The following is a 6,776-nucleotide window of genomic DNA, read 5'->3' as shown; positions in this document are numbered from 1 at the left end:
TGAGTTTGCATCCGGCCAGTCTGGGAAGTTTTGGCTTCTTCTAGGGAAAGAGTTGTGTCGCATTCCCTAAATTCTGTAGAATGCCACACCACCCACCCCATCTTCTGAGATTAGCGCAGCTGCCTATTGGAGTACGACAATGCCCGGGAACATCAAGGAGGCTCAGCCAGACAGCTGGGCCGGCAGAATCAGGGAGGAAAAGGGACAGTCTCCATGGGTGCTGGACTCAGGATGCTTCTCAAAAGGATGTTCAAGACTTAGGGAATCTCATGATTCAAGAATATAAAGTTAATCAGTTACTACCTATTAATCACACCTATGAATATGCATACACAATGGTCAGAAAGAGAGGAGAGGAGCTCAAGAGTTGGGGGTTCCATGGGGGGAAGTCTCTAAAGACGGCCACTGTCTATTCCTTCTTGTCAAGTAGTACACACAGCTCCACCCATCACTGGGTAGGATCTCGTTTATCCTTCGGGCTGAGTTGGCTTTTGATTTGCTTTGACCAACAGAACGTGGCAGAAGTGATGCTGTGCTGGTTCTGGGTCTAGCCTTCAACAGTGTAGTAGCTTCGGCTTTTTCCTCTCAAAGTCAGCTCTGAACCCCAAAACCATCCTGCTGTGAAGAAGCCTGAGGTAGCCATGAGGAAAGGCCAAAGAGAGGAACAACGAAGTTCCAGATATGTGAGTAAAAACTAGAACTTTCCAGCCCAGTTCAGCTGATGCCAAAAAGAGCAGAAGAATCATCCTGCTGATCCCACTCAATTCACAGAACCATGGGAAATGACAGAATATTGTTCTGGTAAACGACGAAGCTTTGCGTTGATTTTTAATGCAGCAATGGATAACTGAAACACTCACTGATGTGCTTTGTTTCTTTCTCTCTCTCTTTTTTAAAAGACTTTATTTATTTGATAGAGAGAGAAAGAGAGAGAAGGAAAGAGCATGAGCCAGAGGAGGGGGTGGGAGAAGAAGAAAGCTCCCTGCTGAGCAGGGAACCTGATGTGGGACTCGACCGCAGGACCCTGAGATCATGACCTGAGCCAAAGGCAGATGCTTAACTGACTGAGCCACCCAGGCATCCCTCACTGATGTGCTTTTTTCTTTTTATTAAACTTTTATACTTGTTCTCATACATTTCAATGCTTCTTTAAACTTAAGAAATCAGAATAAAAGGAAAAGTATGCCTCATTTATCTAAAGTTGTGAAATATTTTAGATAGATGTTAAATAAGGAATTGGATATTAGACTGTGATACTTCTCTGCTCTTATCCCCCATCGCCCTCCCTCTCACTCTGGATGAAAGCTGTGTTACTCACATGGCTTGCAAGACCCCAATGATCTGTTCCTTACCCCTCGCCCCCCTGACCTCAACCTCTACCACTCATTGCCTTTGATAATCCTGGAGTATAAAGGGCACGGTGCACATCAGGACTTTGTATTTGCTGTTCCTTGTGCCTGGAATGTTCTCCTCCTAGGTATAGTCATGACTTGCTCCTCACTGCCTTCAAGTCTTTACACAATTGTTACCTTGTCCATGGAGTCTTTCCTAACCTGATTGGAAATTGTTACTCTCCCCTTCCCTAACCCTCTTACCCCTGCCTTGCTTGCTTTTTTTTTTTTTCTTTCTTTCCCTCTAAAGCACTTAAGGCCACTTAGCCTATTACATATTATTATTCAACTTGTTTGTAATCATCTCTCTTCAGTAGAACCTCAGCTCCAAGAGAGAATTTTTTGCTTGTTTCCTGTACTGCTAGAAACCCAGGACTTAAAGTAGTCTTCACGCCCAATGTGGGGCTTGAACTCATGACCCTGAGATCAAGACCTGAGTTGAGATCAAGCCCCAGAAACCCAGAACTTAAAACTGCATGTGGCACAAAGTTAACAGTCATTAAATCCTTGCTGGGTGATTAAATGAATATTTCTAAAACCCAAAGCCTCAAATCTGGACAGTTGCAGGCTGATATGTGAGGGACAGTCTCACTTCCTGGCAATGGATGGCATTGCTGTTCAGCTCTATTGGACAAGGGGGAACCACAAGAGCGGTTAGGAGAACTTCAAGCCAGAGGTCAGCAAACTTTTCCTCTAAAAAGCCAGAGTAAATATTTTAGGCTGCATGGGCCATATGGCCTGAGTTGCAAACGACTCTGTCATTGTAGTGTGAAATCAGCCACAGGCAATGGGTAAACATATGAGTGTGACTTATGCTTCAATAAAACTGTATTTATGGACACCGAAATTTGAATTTAATTTAATTTTATGTGTCACCAAATATTATTATTTTTTAAACAAATTTTTCAACAATTTAAAATGTTTTTTTAAAAAACCATTCTAGTCTTGCAGGTCATGTGAAAATAGATGGTGGACCAGATTTGGGCTCCAGTTTGCTGACCAATGTTATTAACAATCTCCAAGTGACTCAAAGTGTGGGAGAGGAATTCAATTTCCAGGGAGACTAGCCAAATAATTATTCATTTTTAAAGGAGTATTATTTATAATATGACTTCATGAATATTCATAGTGATTTTTGCATGCTAGGCACTTTTATGGCCAATATGCCTGGGTGAGAAGGCACAGGGCAGGAGCCAAGTAAGAAGAAGCCATCTTTAGGCTGGGTATGCCAAATCCACTAATTTCTCCATACTTCCTTCCACTGAGAAAGAGATGGCCCCACATGGGAGGAAGCAATGCCGGCCATCATAGAGGGGGCGACCCAGGAATCAGACTGTTAAAGGTGCTAAGGCTATGGATTTGTTTCTCACGTGGACAAGTTAGCTTTTGACTGAAGTCCCCACTGCTGGCCCCAGGCAGCTGTCTCATGTAGGCTGAAAAGGAGGGCAAGGGGGAGTCTCACTCAATGTCTTTGTGGCCACAGGAGAGGGGAGCCATTTTAGTAATCAAAATATCAGATAGCCTTAATGTCTCTGGACATGGTGCTGGCCCTTTGTGACCTCTAGAGGTGTATTGTGGGATGGGCAGGGACAAAAGATGACAAGATGTCACTTTGTACTGAAAAGGAGTATTTTAGAAAACACTTTAGAATGAAAAATTCCAAACATACACAGAAGTAGAGAACAAAGTAAGATGAGCCCCCAGGTACCCAGTCACCCAACTTCAAGGGCTGTCAACTCAGAGCCAGACTTGTTTCATCCGTAGCCCAACCCCTAGACGACCGGAGTAAATTCCAGATATCATGTCATCTCATTAGGCGAAGGCTATTTTAATTACACAGGAATTCATTATTTAGAACTCCAAAACTAGTCAAAATTCATTTAGAAAGGTGAAAAAATAAGCAAAAGAAAAGCAATAAAAAATAATCCATGCTTTTACCACCAAGTGGAAGTCATTGTTAATTGTTTCTCCTTCTACATTTTAAAAAACAAAAAAGTATCTTACTTTTACTTTTTTACTTTTTACTTTTCTAAAAGTATCTTAGCTAGCCTTTGGAACTTGATTTTGTGCTTTCTTGATAGAGCTAGGACACATCTTTCCATGCTAATAAATATACATCTGCCTTATAGTTATTTTTGGTTTTTGTTGTTGTTGTTTTTGTTGGCTGGGTACAATATACTTTATTGAGGGTACATGACAAGGTAGGGCTCCCCAAGCCCCTCCTCTTCTTTAGGGGTCTGTGATGGAAACTGTGGAGGTTGGGGGATTCTCATTCTATTGGAAGATGAGTTGGGGCAAGGACTCCCCAGCTGCTGGAGGCCTCTCTTTTCCTCTTACTCTCACCAGGGTTGGTAGTCCAGGGGGCTCTTACTTCTTAGAGGCCATGTGGAGCATAAGGTAGCTGTACCCAGATTCATTGTCATACCAGGAAATGAGTTTGACAAAGTGGTCATTGAGAGCAATGCCAGCCCCAGCACTGAAGGTGGGAGAGTGGGTGTCACAGGAGACTAATTAATCCTCAGTGTACCTCAAGATGCCCTTAAGGGGACACTCCAATACCTGCTTCACCAAATTCTTGATGCCATCATATTTGGCAGCTTTTTCCAGACAGCAGGTCGGATCCATGGTTGACATACTGGGGGTGGAGACATGGAAAGCCATGCCAGTGAACTTCCCATTCAGCTCAGGTAAACCTTATCTACATCCTTGGTAGAACCAGTAGAAACAGGGATGATATTCTGAGCAGCCCCTCAGTCATCATGCTACAGCTTCCCCAAGGGGCCATCCATGGTCTTCTGGGCGGTAGTGATGGCATGAACTGTGGTCATGAGTCCCTTCACAATGCCAGAGTTGTCATGGATGACCTTGGCCAGAGGGGCCAAGCAGTTGGTGGTGCAGGAGGCATTGCTGACAATCTTAATGGAGTTGTCATACTTCTCATGGTTCATGCCCACCACAAACATGGGGACATCAGCAGAAGGGGCAAAGATGATGACCCTCTTGACCCCACCCTTAAAGTGAACCCCAGCCTTCTCCATGGTGGTGAAGACCTCAGTGGACTCCACAACATACTCAGCACCAGCATCACCCTACAGGATGTTGGCAAGATCTCACTCCTGGAAGATGGAGATGGGCTTTCCATTGGTGACAAGTTTCCCATTCTCAACCTTGACTGTGCTGTGGAATTTGTGGTGGGTGGAATCATACCAGAACATGTGGACCATGTAGTTAAGGCCAATGAAGGGATCATGATGGCAACAATATCCCCTTTGTTGGATTTAAAAGTGGCCCCGGTGACCAGGTGCCAAATATGGTCAAATCCATTTACTCTGACCTTCAGCATCTTGCCTCAGGGATGCGGCTGACATTGCACCAGAAGACGTAGTTGTCTGTTGGATATGGAGGAGGAGAGTGCATTATAGTTCTTAATGGCTCTGAATGTATCCATTATGTGGCTCTTCCTTAGTCTTAAAACCAATTCCTTATTAGTGTGTATTTAAGTTAATTAAAAATTTTTTTTATTATAATTATCTTGTAATGAATATTTTTCACCAGATAGCTTATATGCTTGTTTGGTCATTTCCTTTGGGTAAATTACTACTGGCATTCCTAGGGCAAAGAGCACCCACATATTTAAATAATTTTTTAAGATTTTATTTATTTATTTTAGAGAGAGAGAGAGAGAAAGAGCATGTGCATAGGGGGAGGAGCAAAGGAGAGGGAAGATAGAATCTCACGCAGACTCCCTGCTGAGCACAGAACCAGACAAGGAGCTCCATCCCACAACCCTGAGATCATGACAGGCGCCAAAACTCAGGAGTCAGACACCCAACCAACTGAGTCACCCAGGCATCCCTTAACAATTTTTATTTGTATTGCCAAAATACTTAGCAAGTAAACCAGGAATGCATAAGAATGCCCATTTGCCACATCTGCACCAGCACCAAGTATTAACTTCTAACTTTTGCCAATCGGATAGGTTGGAAATTATTTCTTGTCACTTTAATTTGCATTTCTTTAATCATGAGGGAGGCTATTTTGAAAATGTTGGTCGGCCAAGTTTTCAGGCTTATTTTTTAACTTTATTACAGAAAATTTTAAAAACGTAAATGCAAAGACAATCCCTACGGAGCTGTAGCCTCCACTTCAGCATTTACCACACACAGTCTCTCTTGCTTCCCTTATATCATCCTCCTTCCCCTTTGCATATATGAATCCCCCACATTATTTTAAATCAAATCTCAAACATCACATTCACTGTACATTTTCAGTGTATATATTAAATGTAAAAGGATTCTTTGTTATATCATAACCATGATTATTATTGTTAAACTTAAAAATAACAAATGGGGTTACCTGGATGGCTCAGTCAGTTGGGTGTCCAACTCTCGATCTTGGTGTGAGCCTGTGGGGCCCCACATTGGGCTTCATGCTGGGTGTGGAGCCTCCTAAAAAGAAATAAAGCGGTTCTATGGTTATTCTGAACTATAGTTCCTGCTAGGAAGGCAGGAGAATACTGGGGTTTTTTCTTAATTTTGTGGCTCTTGAAAAATGAATTAGTTTCCTAGCCTCTTCTAAAATTATCTATGAGAGTTCCTTTATTTTTTTATTTTTTTTAGAAGAAAGTTTCTTTTTTTTAAGTAGGCTTCACATTCCATGCGGGACTTGAACAACCCTGTGAACAAGAGTCATACCCTCTACCTGCTGAGCCAGCCAGGTGCTCCAAAAGTTCTTTTAAAAGTATCAGTATGGGGACACCTGGGTGGCTCAGTGGGTTAAAGCCTCTGCCTTTGGCTCAGGTCCTGGTCCCAGGGTCCTGGGATTGAGCCCCACATCGGGCTCTCTGCTCTGTGGGGAGCCTGCTTCCTCTTCTCTCTCTGCCTGCCTCTCTGCCTACTTGTGATCTCTGTCTGTCAAATAAATAAATAAAATCTTTAAAAAATTTGAAAAAAAAGTATCAGTATGAGTTTACAGATTTGGACATATATGATGTGTTTTGATTCAATATAGTTATGAGTATTTTTTATGCTCAAATTTCTCCACCTTTGGCCAGTGGGGAGCCACTTCAAGCTCATGCTGTGTCCTTGTGATGTGATTATAGAAGTCTCTGACAGCTTTGCTTTCTGATACGACAGATGTTCCACTCTCATTTTGTACCTCAAAAATCATATTGTTAGTATTAATATCAATATTCTTATTTTGAAACTATCTCCAATATATCAAATGAGTAATTAATTACATTGGTGTTCTTAGGAACCAAGATTTTTCACCATCAAAGAAATAAGTATATAAAACCAAGTAAGTCAAAGTACAGAAATTCTAGGTTAGAATTGGATATTCAGCATAAACAATGATGCCTTTTCCTTTAAAAAAATGTTTTCCAAT

General features: G+C 42.1%; 1 pseudogene; it reads right to left on the bottom strand.

Annotated features, from left to right (window-relative positions):
• Positions 1-3,758: 3,758 nt before the first annotated feature.
• On the bottom strand, positions 3,759-4,734 carry LOC122899011 (annotated as a pseudogene).
• Between the last annotated feature and the right edge of the window lie 2,042 nt (positions 4,735-6,776).

The sequence above is a fragment of the Neovison vison genome, chromosome 2 (genome assembly GCF_020171115.1).
Source record: "Neovison vison isolate M4711 chromosome 2, ASM_NN_V1, whole genome shotgun sequence".
In the NCBI taxonomy this organism is placed as follows: Eukaryota; Metazoa; Chordata; class Mammalia; order Carnivora; family Mustelidae; genus Neogale; species Neogale vison.
This window is presented reverse-complemented; position numbering and strand designations above follow the sequence as displayed.